This window comes from Corythoichthys intestinalis, chromosome 10 (assembly GCF_030265065.1).
Source record: "Corythoichthys intestinalis isolate RoL2023-P3 chromosome 10, ASM3026506v1, whole genome shotgun sequence".
NCBI classification, from domain to species: Eukaryota; Metazoa; Chordata; class Actinopteri; order Syngnathiformes; family Syngnathidae; genus Corythoichthys; species Corythoichthys intestinalis.
Window position 1 is genome coordinate 49147392 of NC_080404.1, and position 15426 is coordinate 49162817.

Sequence of the window (15426 nt, forward strand, 5' to 3'; positions counted from 1 at the left end):
AAATTTTTCATTTTTCTTATCCGATTACTCGATTATTCGAACTAACTAGTCCATCGATTAATCGACTACTAAAATATTTGATAGCTGCAGCCCTAACGTAAAGCACGTTAGCCAAGGTCGGCCCCTCACATTTTTACCACACCAAATCTGGCCCTCTTTGCAAAAAGTTTGGACACCCCTGGTTTAGAGGCTCAGGTTACTGTTTGGGGGTTTAGCGGGTAAAAGGGTAAAGGACAAGGTTGACTGTTGCATTAGGGGCAAGACACAAAATGTGAAAATCATCGCCGTTGAGCTGAAAGCCAACACACGGGGCGCGATGCGACTACAGCGGCAAGTGACAGTGGCATGCATCGCTCTCTGCCTGTGCGTCATCGCTTGTCTCTGATTGGTCATGATTTTGGAGGGCATTTAAAAAGTTCCGGTCTTTTCTGAGAGCCAACAACTTCCCATACTACTGCTTTTATTTATATTCCGGAAATCATGCCAAGAGGTATCATAAAGTATTTGCTGCTCGCACACTGCTAAAATGATACCCTTCTCCATGTTGACAAAGTGTAGCTTGTGGATGTCAATTTCCCGGTTGACCAGTGTCTCTACAGCTGATTTGTCGATCAATAAATTCGTTGCTGATTGGTATTAGTGCCAGGCAAAGAAATAGAACCATTTGTCATTTTCTTATACCGCGTCGCTGGTCCTCGTGTGCATTGTGACCACACACGAGGTAGGCCAGGCCAGGAAGGAGCTTGAGACGCAAAGGTGTCCAAACAAACAGTTCTTTATTCAGAAAAAACAATGGGTTTCCCCAAAAGAAAAAAGCCCAAATGTAGCACAAGAAGTAACAAAGCAAACAATCAACTAAAATGTCACAAAAATGGCAACTTAGTTCTGTTCTCATCAAAATACTAAAATGTCTAAAAATGGCAACTTAGGTCTGTTCTCATCAAAATACTTTCTTCTAAGTCTTTCCTTCAATCTCCTTCCGCCTCCCCCTTGGCTTCATCTGGTCGTCTCTTATATTGTCCTCCAGGCCAGCTGCAATTAAGTGGCTTAAGCAGCCACACCTGGAGGCGTTGTGCGGCATGCTGGGAAGCGTAGTCTTTGGGCTGGCGGCCATTATGTACTGTATTTTTCGGACTATAAGTTGCACCTGAGTATAAGTCGCACCAGCCATAAAATACCCAACGAAGAGGAAAAAAACATATACAAGTCGCACCGGAGTATACAGTGCCCTCCATAATTATTGGCACCCCTGAAAAAGATGTGTATTTTAGCTTCTAATAATTTTTCTTTTAATTCAAATAATATGGGACCTTAATGGAAAAAAAAGAGAAAAATCCAACCTTCAATACAAGTGCATTCATTCAGAGGGGAAAAAAATCCCACATAAAGAAAAAATTATTTGACATCAAATAATGTGTGTCACAATTATAGGCACCCCTGGTGTTAATACTTTGTACAACCCCCTTTTGCCAACAAAACAAGGTCTGGGGACTGAAATGGCCATGGGAGGAGCTTGATTTTGTGTCTGGTGAACCATTTCTGTGTAGATTTGGCCATATGTTTAGGGTCATTGTCTTGCTGAAAGACCCAGTGACGACCCATCTTCAGTTTTCAGGCAGACGGCAACAGATTTTGATTTAAAATGTCCTGGTATTTCAAAGCATTCATGATGCCATGCACCCTAACAAGGTTCCCAGGACCTTTAGAAGTGAAACAGCCCTACAGCATCACTGACCCACCCCCATACTTTACAGTGGGTATGAGGTGCTTTTCAGCATGCGCTTCTTTCGTGGCACGCCAGACCCACTTAGAGTGTTTGTTGCAAAAAAATACACACGGTCCCAGGCTTCAACTGGGACCGTGTGTATTTTTGTGTGAGACCCATCTTTGACCCATCAAAATACATCTTTTTCAGGGGTGCCAATGATTATGGAGGGCACTGTAAGTCGCATTTTTGGGGGAAATTTACTTGATAAAATCCAACACATAGAATAGATATGTCATCTTGAAAGGCAATTTAATATAAAAATACAATGGAGAACAACATGCTGAATAAGTGTACAGTATGATAATGTTACATGATGCATGAACAACGAAACGCGAATATACTGTCCTCACCAGGACGCTACGGCTCGGTCCTGGCTATACAGCGAGCTAAACTCCCAAATGACGATGCTGGACGTCCGTATAATTTGTTGAATCAATTTCGTCCTCGATACCAAACAGGTTCACATCAACGTAAATAAATGATAATTAGGTGCTATTACAGCAATGATACAAACGGTTAGCATGCGTTCGCTAGCATTAGCACATCGTTCAAACAACCACACAACTGGCTCGCGGGTGGAAAACACACAACAACAACAGAAAAGATGATACACACAGGCGTTGCCTCTGTAGAGATATTTTACAAGCATAAACAATGAACGTATGTCCGCAGCCGTGTCTCTCTCTCTCTCTCTCTCTCTCTCTCTCTCTCTCTCTCTCTCTCTCTCTCCCTCTCTCTCTCTCTCTCTCTCTCTCTCGCCCACTCTCTCATAGACGCTGTGTAGCACTCCGTCTTCTTCTGTCATGTGAGCGCTCTTCTTCACGTAAACAAGTGCGACTGCGCCCCCACTTGGGCGTGAAAGCGCCACAAACTAAAAGCATGCATTTCAATATAAAAAAGTCAATAATACAATTGAACACACATTGCCAAAGGCAGAACGTGAACGTGGCCATAGCTATTAAGAGTTATTCAGATAACTATAGCATAAAGAAAATGCTAACAAGTTTACCAAACCATCAGTGTCACTCCAAAACACCAAAGTAACATGTGAAATGATATCGTAATGTGTTAATAATTTCACACATGAGTCGCTCCTGTATTGGCCCGAATATAAGACGGCCCTGATTATAAGACGACCCCCTCTTTTTCAAGACTCAAGTTTGGAAAAAATACTTTTTGAACACCAAATTAATTTTTATACAGAAAATAATTACAGTAAATCTAAAACAAATAATTATAACAATATATTTGAGAGAAAAAGCATGTTATTTTGCCTCATTCAAATCTTAATATCTGAACATTTAAATATGTAAACTAAAGTGCAATCACATTTGTAAATGAATGGCTTCTGGTTTTTGAAATGTAAATAAACCAATCTATTCTGATAAAACAACAAAATTGCAATAACTGCATTAACCATCAAAGTGAAGTCTAACTGTAACAGTAGTCTGGAAACTAGGCTGTCAAACGATTAAAATTTTTAATCGAGTTAATTACAGCTTAAAAATGAATTAATGGTAATTAATCGCAATTCAAACCATATACAAAATATGCCATATTTTTCTGTAAATTATTGTTGGAATGGAAAGATAAGATACAAGATGGATATATATATTCAACATGCGGTACATAAGGACTGTATTTGTTTCCTATAACAATAAATCAACAAGATGGCATTAACATTATTAACATTCTGTTAAAGCAATCCATGGATAGAAAGACTTGTAGTTCTTAAAAGATAAATGTTAGTACAAGTTATAGAAATTTTATATTAAAACCCCCCTTAATGTTTTCGTTTTAATAAAATTTGTAAAATTTTCAATAAAAAAAACAACTAGTTATTAATAAACCATTGTTTATGTCAATAATTACTTACACAATGCTCATGGGTGCTGTTGAGGTGGTTGCAGCTCAACGTTGCATTCGTAGGAAGAATTGACGGAGAATAAGTTGTCTTTTAGCCAAAACTTGGCGTATTTAATTTCCATTGACATGCGGATACATCCTCTCTCATTGCTGTCTTCACAGGCAATCCCACAAATCAAAGTCATCAAAGTCAAACAAGAAGAAGTAATAAAAGTAGCACTTTAGACAATTAAGTCCCATCCTGCCATCTTGTGGCGAAACGTTAATATGTCAATAATAACAAGCAATAGGAACATTATTTCAACATCAACTGAGGACACATTTATGAATACAAAACATTTCCTCCACCATTTCTCTCAACAGGTGCTGAAGCCTATAAAATCAGTCGCACCCAAGCGCCAGCAGAGGGTAGCAAAACTCCACAAAACACAATTAACAAGTGGGGATTTCACTGTACTGTCATTTAAATCTGTCTGAGCGGGGCATGTGCGTTAATTGCGTCAAATATTTTAACGTGATTAATTTTTAAAAATTAATTACTGCCCGTTAACGCGATCATTTTGACAGCCCTACTGGAAACAAATCTGAATAAGGAAAAACATTGCAATAAAATAATGCAAACTGGTTAAACTTGAGAGTAGCTGAGATCTGTCATGACAGAACATCGCGTCAATGATATCTGGTGCCATCTAGCGTCGTGAATGGGTATAACTTCTAGACCGCGAATATAAGATGACCCCCACTTTTTCAGTCTTATTTCAATGCAAAAAACACCATCTTATTTTCGGGCCAATCTGGTATAAATCACACGAACCTCGCATGTCGGTTCGCCGCAAAAGGGTTGGCGATTTTCGCGCTCGTTCCATAGAAAATGTACTGAACGCGAGTGACATCGCCTCCCATGAATCTCACCCCTTTGGTGTAAAAGTAACAATTCGGGTTATAAAGTAAGGGCATGGTGGCTTTCTGGGGATTTTATAGGATCTATTGCTATTAATTTCATCCCTCAAGTTAAAAACTACAATGGCTCCTGATAGGAAATTATCTACAGCTCCATGTACATTTTTCTCAAATAGACTTTGGCCAACATTATGAGTGGAAGCTGACTATACAGCATTTATGCTAATCCTGACTCGCATTGCGTTAAAAATTTAGATATCTGGCTTCATAAGAGGTGTTCATCTTGAACAGAGCTATCAGGCTACAAGGAATGTTAAAAAATCAAATGGCTATTCGATGCTCAGGTGGTGGAAAAATATCTGAGTGGTTATTAGATAGATATAAAAGCCACCTCTAAATGCAGTGACAGCTTTTTAATGAATAATGGGCCAGAGGCACTAAGATTTCATTGAAGAGGCTCAGAGTTCACGTTCATGTTAAATACTTTATGTGGTTTTAAAACGAGAATCCGCTTAAGGTTGACTGTCTCCAGGCACCTCGATCTGGTTTGTATGCTTAAAGCTGCCCGCCATCCTCTTTAGTCCTGTGTCTAATTTGAGTTGGGGGCTGATTTTTAATGCTGGCTTATTTTTTATTTTATTATCATATCTTGTCCTTAATTGAACTTGTGTTCTCAGTTTCAAGTTTTAGGATTGGGGCCTGATTTCTTTACTCAATTGCAGAAGAGGAGGCGCCTAACTGAGTGAGGCGTCTGTTCATCTTGTTACTGATGCAATTGGCGACCCTGCAACAACAGTCACAGTGTATTTATTTATTTATTCATGGACCAGGGTACCCGCGGGTTATTAAAAGTATTAAAAAAGGATTGAATTTAGTTTTCCATTATTAAAGGTATTAAAAGCATTAAATTAGCTGTCGTAAGTCTGGAATTTTTTCACCGTGGTTTTAATTTTGAAGAACATCTCAGTGCAACCTAAATTATATCCGTGATGAAGTTTTTTTCTTTTTTTAATCCATAATGAAGATGACGCGTAGAATTTTTACGATGCGCAGCACCTCGTGCGTGCGCGCCGTTAGCATCATTAGCATCACAACAGCAGGCAATCGCACAGTACTGTGTGCTAACGCAAGGAACTGCTCAGATGCCTTAGTTGTTAGGTTCGACGAAAGCCTCAACAAGACAACCAAGTCCAAACAGTTGGACCAGCATGTGAGTTATTGGATCGGCGACCAAGTCGCATCCAGATACTTTGGGTCGCAGTTTGTGGGTCATGCGAAGGCAGTGAACCTGCTTAACATGTCAAAGTAAGTTGCCAGTTTCTCCAATTAAAAAGTGTTAGATGCAATAATGTATTTCTGCACGGTTTGCCTTTCGAATGAATGTGAATTTCGCAGTTTTAACTCAAGAGTTAGCCATGTTCAATGGGGTATTGGCAGGTGCACTAGCCTTAGCATGGATAAACCGGCATCACTCTCAGATACACAACACGGTTGACACTATCATTGGAACGAGTGCAGGGTAACGTACTAACGTTGATCTGAATAACATGGCATGGTGATAGGCAAATTATAATGTAGGTGATAGTAAAACACCTCCTGGTCTATTTAAATGTTTTTCTTGATTAAATAAGAGTATGGATTTTCTCTATCTGATTAAAAGAAATGTCTTCAATAGCTAACAAAGGATTAACATGTGTTTTTTATACTTCTTGTAATGTGATTAGAAAAAAACAATTACCAAGGGAAATGGTCATGTGTAGCTTTTTTATTTTGTGGTAATTAATGGTAAACTACTGCCATTTAGTGGTTGTTTTTTAAACTTTCACTTCCAATTGCAAGCACTTTACAGTTAAGGTGGCCAACTTGACAATCACCTACCTACCACCTTGACTAGGTCCTCTTAAAAGGGAAACCTGTTGTATTGCAAATGTAATTTCTGAAGTTGCTTTACAGTAATAGTGTAAAATCCATTTTATCCTGGGAAAAAAAATTCTGAAAGACCTTATATTTAAATGTGTTTTAATTGTATCTTCAATAAATGTGCATTCTTTTGTCAAACACACTTAGTAATTGAGGTTAAATTTGATGTTCAGTGCTTTATTTTTTTAATATGATTCAATATTATCGAAATATTGGGTACAAGAAAAGTATTAATTTTTTAGTTGAAAAGGCATTAAAAAAGGTCTTAAAAGTCTTTAATTTAGATTTATCAATCCTAGGGGGACCCTGTGGACTGTATGAAAACATTTCGAGTAATTGTCAACAAAAACTAGACGAAGTTTGAGTTTTTTTTAATTTTTAATTTTTTACTAAAACTAGACGAACACAAACACATTTTGAAATAACTAAAATATGACTAGGACGAAAATTAAAAGGCCTGCCACAAAAAAACACCGATACCTAGATTTTCGTTCATGCAACAAAACAAAATTGACCGTAAAGTTCTTGGCCATAGAACATGTCCCTCTGGGAACTCATCTCCCAAATATGAGGATATCACACACAGCCCTCTCCAATCTCTTTCCCACTTTCATTTATTCCTGTACTATCTGTCTGATCATCTTTACGCTGTGTTGGTCATGCATTTCCGCAAATCCCACCAACAGATCACCCTTATTAATTAGGCTGTCGCTCACATCCCGCTTGTAATATTCACAAGTAATAGAAATATTACGCGGATGAGGCTATTCCTGCTGTCACTCCAGCTTTTAATAAGGCGGAGGTTTCATAGTCATCTTGCTCATCTTAATCCAATTGCTGAGAAGGAAGGACTCTAGTTTTGTGGTGTCTATTTGTATGTCCTATTTGTGACATACTGAATTAAATTGGGAATTCATTGTTTTTAGTTTTCTTTTTATCAATAAAGAACACATTTTTCTTCTACTGTGGTGGATACTGTACATTATGATGATCAATTACATCTTACTCCTGAAATATGACTGCAGTATGTGTGTACCATGGTGAATATCTACATCTGGAAGCAGTCGTAAACTGGTATGTGGGTCATTCCTGAATTGCGCACCATTTTACATCCCAGCCTTCAAATTTTAAATATTCCACATAAAAACATATACAGTGGGGCAAATAAGTATTTAGTCAACCACTAATTGTGCAAGTTCTCCCACTTGAAATATTAGCGAGGCCTGTAATCATGTAACATGAGACAGAATGTAAAAAAAAAACAGAAAATCACATTGTTTGATTTTTAAACAATTTATTTGCAAATCATGGTGGAAAATAAGTATTTGGTCAATACCAAAAGTTCATCTCAATACTTTGTTATGTACCCTTTGTTGGCAATAACGGAGGCCAAACGTTTTCTGTAACTCTTCACAAGCTTTTCACACACTGTTGCTGGTATTTTGGCCTATTCCTCCAGTGATGTTTTGGGGCTGTCGTTGGGCAACACGGACTTATAACTCCCTCCACAGATTTTCTATGGGGTTGAGATCTGGAGACTGCCTAGGCCACTCCAGGAACTTGAAATGCTTCGTACGAAGCCACTCCTTTGTTGCCCTGGCTGTGTGTTTGGGATCATTGTCACGCTGAAAGACCCATCTTCAATGCCCTTGCTGATGGAAGCAGATTTTCACTCAAAATCTCTCGATACATGGCCCCATTCATTCTTTCCTTTACACAGATCAGTCGTCCTGGTCCCTTTGCAGAAAAACAGCCCCAAAGCTTTTGGTTTCATCTGACCATAACATATTCTCCCAGTCCTCTTCTGGATCATCCAAATGCTCTCTAGCGAACCGCAGACGGGCCTGGACGTGTACTTTCTTCAGCAGGGGGACACGTCTGGCAGTGCAGGATTTGAGTCCCTGGCAGCGCATTGTGTTACTGATAGTAGCCTTTGTTACTGTGGTCCCAGCTCTCTGTAGGTCATTCACTTGGTCCCCCCGTGTGGTTCTGGGATTTTTACTCACCGTTCTTATTATCATTTTGACGCCACAGGGTGAGATCTTGCATGGAGCCCCAGATCGAGGGAGATTATCAGTGGTCTTGTATGCCTTCCATTTTCTAATAATTGCTCCCACAGTCTATTTCTTTACACCAAGCGTTTTACCTGTTGCAGATTCAGTCTTCCCAGCCTGGTGCAGGTCTACAATTTTGTCTCTTTTGTGTCCTTCAACAGCTCTTTGGTCTTGGCCATCGTGGAGTTTGGAGTGTGACTGACTAAGCTTGTGGACAGGGGTCTTTTATACCGATAATGAGTTAAAACAGGTGCCATTAATACAGGTAAGGAGTGGAGCCTCGTTAGACCTCGTTAGACCTCGTTAGAAGAAGTTAGACCTCTTTGACAGCCAGAAATCTTGCTTGTTTGCTGGTGACCAAATACTTATTTTCCACTGTAATTTGGAAATTCATTCTTTAAAAATCAAACAATGTGATTTTCTGTTTTTTTTTTTTTTTTTTCACATTCTGTCTCTCGAGGTTGAGGTTTACCCATGTTGACAATTACAGGCCTCTCTAATCTTTTCAAGTAGGAGAACTTGCACAATTGGTGGTTGACTAAATACTTATTTGCCCCACTGTATATGAGGAAAATGATCACCAATGGGCAAATTAGTCATGAAAAAATAATGGTAAAAAAAAAGGATCATGATAAAATCATGATTGAGATTTTTTTAAAATCATGATATGATCTTTCTGGCATATCGCCCACCGATTTCAAACTACTGTAACTTTCGGACTATAAGGCGCACCTGACTAGAGGCCGCCACCCACCAAATTTAAAACAAAAATGGCATTTGTTCTAAACCTAAACCGCAGTCGTCCTCACTGTATTATGGGATATTTACACCAAAAGATATTAACCGGTCACACTTTATTTGACAGCGGCATCACAAGACTGTCATAAGACCAAATGAACCACCATGAAGCTTTGAACCAACTGGCTGCAAAGCTTCATTTGGCCATCACTGCTCCCTTGAGGAAGACAGTCAACCTCTGCTGCCACCTGCTGTTAACACTGTTGTCCTCCAACATGCCTCCTAGCATGCAATGCAGTGCTACAGATGTTAATAACAATCAAAATACATGATCTGTGCTAATTATTTCTTCAGTTACAGTTCTGGTTGTTTTATTCATTGTTAGTTATGGTATTTGGTAACACTTTATTTGACAGTTGGCCATAAGACTGCCATAAGTCCATCATAATTTTACATGACACTGCCATGAGTATTAATCAATGCTTATGACAGATATCATTTGTGTCATCTGGCAAATTATCTCACTTTTGAATGGATGTAAAAGAGCCGAGCTGGACATAAATGGAGTTAATGATATAATTTGCCAGATCATAGACTTCATAATTGTATTGACGGGTCAAACCCGTCAGCCACTGCCTCCAAGTAGGGGGCTGTCCTACAGTCCGCTTCAGTTATTCGCAGTCAGTTGCAATTAGTCAACACATGCAGGGGTATGAAAGCTGTACCGCATACAAACAGGAAGAATTGTCTCAGGAGTGATTTGTTCGAGGATTCAAGGATTATATTTTTCGTACCATGCATGCATTTTGAAACGCTGTGAAAAAAATCAGTGGGAGGAATTAGCCGCTACAGCCTTGGCATTCGCAATATTTACGTAAAATAACTGCTAATTGCGTTTTTTGGTTTTTTTTGGTTTGTTTTTTTTGTTTTGTTTTGTGTTGGGTTTTTTTTAGAAGAATCGAGGCTGTTTTATGTCCCCATTCTGTGTCCCCACATCCCATTTTATGAAAAATAAAATAACAGAGAATTTAAGGCTCTTTTTTCAAGAATTTTGAAACCAAAATGTCTTCACGTGTGGAGTCCCTCAAGGGTCAATTCTTGGACCACTCTTATTTAACATCTATATGCTTCCCCTAGCTCAGATTATGGAACAGTATGACATATCCTATCACACCTATGCAGATGACACACAACTCTTCATTCTGTGTCCCCACATGATTATAGTCCCTTAGTTTCCCTGAGTAAATGCATTCATCAAATCAATGAATGGATGTGCCACAACTTTCTCCAGTTAAATGTGGAAAAGACAGAAGTGATCATTTTTGGGCCAAAAAAGGAAAGGTCAAAGATAAGCAGACACCTGAGCCCAATGTCACTTACAGCTACAAATCAAGTCAGAAAATTTGGCGTAATTATTGACTCAGACCTAAAATTTGGTAGCCATCTAAAGTCCGTCACTAAATCTGCTTATTACCACCTAAAAAAATACAGCCAGAATTAAGGGGCTTCTGACTCAAAAAGACATTGAAAAATTTATGCATGCATTAATTTTCAGCAGAGTGGACTATTGCAACGGTATATTTACAGGTCTTGATACAAAATCAGTCTGGAAGCTGCAGCTAGTACAGAATGCTGCAGCCAGATTCCTCACAAATACAGGGAAACTGGACCACATTCACCGGTTTTGAAATCATTGCACTGGCTACCAGTGAGTCAAAGCATAGACTATAAAATACTACTGCTCGTCTACAAAACACTTAATGGCCTTGGACCAAAGTACATGCTTGATTGGTTGGATTCCTATGAAACATCTAGACCCCTAAGGTCATCTGGAACCGGGTGGGCAGGGTGAGGCAGCATTTAGTTATTATGCTCCTCACCTCTGGAACAAGTTACCTGAAGCTCTGAAGTATGCTCAAACTGTTAGCTCCTTTAAATCAGGGCTAAAAACGCTTCTGTTTAGCACAGCATATCCATAACTCTCTATATATTTAATCTATATGCTTTCTATTCCTCTTGTGCTTTCTCTCCATTGCTGATTTCAATTATTAGCTGTAGTAGCTGTATTTTTTTTCGTTATTAAATGCGATTTTTATGTATGAATTTTAGGGCTGTCAAACGATTAAAATTTTTAATTGAGTTAATTACAGCTTATAAATTAATTAATCGTAATTAATCGCAATTCAAACCATCTATAAAATATGCCATATTTTTCTGTAAATTATTGTTGGAATGGAAAGATAAGACACAAGATGGATATATACATTCAACATACGGTACATAAGAAGTGTATTTGTTTATTATAACAATAAATCAACAAGATGGCATTAACATTATTAACATTCTGTTAAAGCGATCCATGGATAGAAAGACTTGTAGTTCTTAAAAGATAAATGTTCGTACAAGTTATAGAAATTTTATATTAAAACCCCTCTTAAGGTTTTCGTTTTAATACAATTTGTAAAATTTTCAATCAAAAAATAAACTAGTAGCCCGCCATTGTTGATGTCATTAATTACTTACACAATGCTCATGGGTGCTGAAGCTATAAAATCAATCGCACCCAAGCGCTAGCAGAGGGCGGCAAAACTCCATAAAACACAATTAACAAGTGGGCATTTCACTGTACTGGCATTTAAATCTGTCTGAGCGGGGCATGTGTGTTAATTGCGTCAAATATTTTAACGTGATTATTAAAAAAAATTAATTACCGCCCGTTAACGCGATAATTTTGACAGCCCTAATGAATGTATTTCCTGTTTCGATTGTCTTTGTTTTTACGTTCAATTGATTTAATGTGATTTTTATGATCTTCATGTAATGTAAAGCACTTTGAATTGCCTTGTGTTGAATTGTGCTATATAAATTAATTTGCCTTTGCCTTTGCCTTTGCCTTCCAAATCTTGAATGACCCAGTATTATTATTGGTGTATACATTGGAACACAATGGCTACAACCAACTCCTCACCATTCCATTGATTGTGACCAGAGATCAACCACATTCACAAGACAGATAAGGGAAGCCTAAATTCCAAGTTTTTGGCAAGCTATTCGGTGTGGCATGTCAACAAAATTTGTGATAATTTGCAAATAAAGATGGAAAGCATTTTCAAGTCTATTTCATGTCAACATTTGAAGGTTTTGCGGTTCGAGTGAGGTAATGGAAGTGTCTATACACCATGTGTGCAGTTAACTGAAAGGTCGAGGTTGCGCTAAATACATGGTGAGAATATAAAGGGATAATTTAAAGCCTCCACATGCGTGTTTAGATGAGTGCACTGAAGTGACTCTGTCGTGCATTGTTGAAAAGTAATTACACACTCGACGTGAGATAAAGACTTTAACTTCCTGTCGCTAGCTAGTCAATTTTATTGATTACCATCACTCACGGTGTGATTCTTAAGACCATTTTTTTCAGCGAAATGGCAGTGTTGTTTCACACTTAGTGGAGATGACCTCTGGAGGGCCAAGGGCCATGTACCGTTTGTGTCCTTGCAAATACTATTGTAGATCTTCCTTGGGGCAAAATCTATTCCACTTTAGCAATTGCTGTCACCGGATCATTCCCTCAAGACCCGTTACACTCCCTAACCTTGTCACTGCACTGTACTGCAGGGTGCACTTAATGAAGAGAATAGAAAATTTAACACAGGCGCTCGGAGTACATCATTAAACATTTTTCGACCGTGGTACTCGCTGCGAAAGCAGTGAGACCCTCTCGGGTTGTTAAGAATCCACAATGAAAGACTCCTTTGGGCTTCTCAGGTCTCGATGGATTTACTGACAGTGTTGTTTTCTGAGCAGGAAATATTGCTTGAGACCAATTTGAAATTGTTCATATGAAGCGTGAAACATGAGACACGATCACAGTAGTTTAGTAGGTTGTGGTGCTCAAGTAATACACTTGGCATAGCGCAGAGGGACTTTAGTTTGCTTAAATATAATGCATTTATAACTAGAGGTGTGCAAAATTTCCGATTCTTAGATTATTCGCGATTCGGGCGTGGAAGATTCGAGAACGATTCACAAACATCCAAATACCGATTATTGAAATATGCCAAGTAAAGCGGAAGTACAACACACTCAGCGCGCCGGTCTTTGGGACGCAATGAGGAACGAAGCGAGAGTAGCTAAACATCATGCTTCTCATTACCCGGCCCTTCGGGTAATGCCAATGCTCAACTCACGGCTCTAGCTCAACTCATGCCACGAGATAAAAAAAAAAACACAACAACATACCTGACTGCTGCCGAAAAGCTGCTACAAAGTACATCCACATAATGTTACGGTAGATATCATTTATATAGGACTAGATGCAATATAGATTCGGTAGCGTTAGCAGCACATCTACAAAAAGCTAGATGCGGGCGTTAGTAAACGGCCGCCATCTTAAAGCAGTACACTTCCCTGCAAGGCTGTTGTAGCGAACCTTCCAAGCAAACCTAATTAATTTTTTATCTAAAATACTCATAAATCGGTAAAATATTGACTTGAGAAAAGTAATTTACTCACTAAGATAACGCTGTTAGTAACAACGTTATATTCTAACGCCGATATTAACAACACTGCTGATAACTGATATTCGGGGCATTGTCTTATTAACTTACAGCACATGTAATGTACATAGTAAAATAGAATACAATCTGTAGTATTAGAGATAATACCTGGCCGGGGTCCAGTACCGGTCCGTGGCGCATTTGCTACCGGGCCACAGAGGAATAATAAATCATTTTCTTAATGACCGTAATCTGGCCTGTGCCTCTTCACATATCAATATGCCTGTCTACTCTATTGACTAATCCGAGTAGAGATTTGTGTACGTCGCCATCTAGTGGTTGGCTGCCATTACTAGGGTGTTTGCACACCTATAGCAGCTCAGTGTCAGTCAATGTAAACAGTTAGCTGCTGTTGGCTGTGTGCTGTGGGCAGCGACGTCTTTGGACAGCTTTTTTATGGGGAAAAGGAGACCTGCTGAGCCAGAAGAGGAGCCTACAACCAAGTCCATTCTGCATAATATGTGGCTAAAAGCTAGCAAAAAAGGCAACAAAAGTGAATGTTGCCTTTGGACTAAGAGCTGAAGCTAAGCTTTCATAATTGGAGAAAAACTCATTATGCCTGCGACCAAAGATATTTGCCATCAACTTTTAGGAGATGCCGCATTTAAAAAAGGTTGATTCAGTGTATGCTGAGTTACATTTCATATTTGTTTTTAGCCCTGTCGTGTTATTTTATATTTACTGTAATTTTCTACCACACATTGCCGGTCCGTGAAAAAAAGGTCCACATTACACCGATCCGTGGTGCAAAAATGGTTGAGGACCAACAACAGTTCAGGAGTCTCAAAGTGAAGTCATTGCTCCACAGTGTTGTGTGCAACTGTCTATTGTATGATCTGAGGATATGTGTGATGTCAGTTTTCGCTTGACAATAGCTTTAGTATCTAATAGATCTGCCAAGGATCGATCATGTCATTTTCAGGGGATCAGATTCAGGTGAAAAAGATAAGGTTTAAAAAATATAAAATATTTTTCAAACCTTAAGTGCTACAAAGTAACAAAATAATCTAGAGGTACATGGACATTGTGAAAAGAAACAAAAATATATTATTTATACCGTGCAACATTGCAACAGTTGTAAACAGAGGAAGTAAACAATGCTAGGAAGAGAACTGAGCATTTTGTGTGGCAGAGAGAAAATAAATATGTTCAACACAATCAATTTAATTCTCCACCTGAAAAACAAACATCCAGCTCTACTCTGAGTTTACTGCAGTTAGTCAAATGAAGCCACTTTGGGGGCTTTTACATTAGACCAAGAGGACCAGGGTCCGGTTGGAGACCTACCTCGCACCAACACTTGCAAATGACTTGTTGAAAAGGTTCAGCATTCACACTGCGCCAAACGAACTTTCCGACGAAAGGCGCACTGATTGATTGGACAAATAGACGAGGAAATGGGAAGGAGCGGGCAACATGCTACATTAAGTCGGTGCTCGGAAGCAGCATGGTTGCTTACTCCTGACTCTTAAGTTGAGCAAACTGGAGTATACAAAAGCATAGGTGAAAATTAAACCACGCAAGGGTAACCGTGTTATACCCCAAGTCACACAGGCGTGGCATCGCTCGTGACTTTTTGGACTGTCAAGTTGTTGTCACTTCCAGGAGAACGGAACTCATGAAA

General features: G+C 38.9%; 1 protein-coding gene and 1 long non-coding RNA gene across 4 annotated transcripts in view; one reads left to right on the forward strand and one right to left on the reverse strand.

Annotated features, from left to right (window-relative positions):
• The window catches only part of LOC130922755 (uncharacterized), a 39019-nt gene extending 35144 nt beyond the window's left edge, over positions 1-3875 (reverse strand). Inside the window, exon 1 of the long non-coding RNA XR_009064575.1 lies at positions 3645-3875. This is a non-coding gene — a long non-coding RNA (uncharacterized LOC130922755). The remainder of the gene's footprint in view (positions 1-3644) is intronic.
• The window catches only part of zgc:171482 (zinc finger protein), a 218175-nt gene that overhangs the window by 60010 nt on the left and 142739 nt on the right, over positions 1-15426 (forward strand). The window lies entirely within an intron of this gene.